Below are 1181 nucleotides of genomic sequence, written 5' to 3' on the forward strand. Positions count from 1 at the left end.
TGCAAATGACAGTACAGACAAAAGGCTCTTATCCAGGATCTATAAAAAACTTCTCGAAGGGACAAGATGGCAGGGAAGTAGGAGGAGGTGCCTTTTCAACCTGTACCCTAAAGTGAGCTGATTACCTACCAAAGAACTCCGATCACCCATGAAATCAGCCTGAAATCAGAATTATACACATCTGGATCTCTACAGGGGCAGAAGACGCCAGTGGGCGGGTAAAGCAGAGTGGGAAAGGCGGACTGATATAGGAAGATAAACAAAAGGGGGAGGGAGCCACCAGAGGTGACTGGTTGGAAAGTAATACCCCTAATATGAGCGAGAGTGCCCTGCATCTGGGGACCAGCATTAACTTGGAGACTGGTTGAAAGCACTCCAAAAGAGCAAAAGATCACGGGGCGGGGGGGAATTGTGGGAATCAGGATGGCTAGGGACAGGGGCTTAAGTCCCCGGTCCCAGGACAGCCTCCTCTGGCGCTGAGCCAGAGAGAGTGCGGTGGAGAAACCAGGTCTTGGTCTCTGAGCTGCCAGCGAGCCCAAGATTGCATGGGTTCTGGCCCCTGTGAGGGGATGGGAGCCACGATGGATGGCAGAACGCGCGAGCCATGCTACAGAGCCTGAGATGCACGCGCCCCTCATCCTCCCCTGAGAGGTACAAAGGCCCAGCCGGCGCTCTTTGACACGCGCCATTGTTTCAGAGCCTAAGACCCGCACCCCAAACTCTCCCCTGAGAGAGGTGCACGAAGGCCCAGCCTGGTGCTTTGGACCTGCGCCCCATTCTCAGAGCCTGAGATGCGCGCGCGACCCACAGCCTCCCCTGAAAAAGGTACATGCAAGCCGGGCGCTCTTAGACCCAGAAAGACCAGGCACTCCCAGCCCGGGCCAGCGGGAAAATTTCAGTGTGTAATCGCTGCTTGGAACCTCTCTGGTGGTCTGGAGCTGCCCAAACAGCTGCCGCTGCTTTGGTTTGGGGTACAAGCAGAAGATCCTACGTCCCCAGGGACTGCGACTCGGAACCTGCTCTGCCAGCAGCCAAGGGGGAATTTATATGGGCTCTGCAACACCCACAGAAGAACAGACTGAGGCTTCTCTCTGAGAGGGAGGTCAGGGTGCAGTTTGCTTTCCTCTAAACCTACAAAAGCCATCAAAAGCGGTCAAGGTGAGAGGGGGGAAAAAAAAAAA

The sequence above is a fragment of the Enhydra lutris genome, unplaced genomic scaffold, assembly GCF_002288905.1.
Source record: "Enhydra lutris kenyoni isolate GAN:26980312 unplaced genomic scaffold, ASM228890v2 scaffoldscaffold28, whole genome shotgun sequence".
Taxonomy (NCBI): Eukaryota; Metazoa; Chordata; class Mammalia; order Carnivora; family Mustelidae; genus Enhydra; species Enhydra lutris.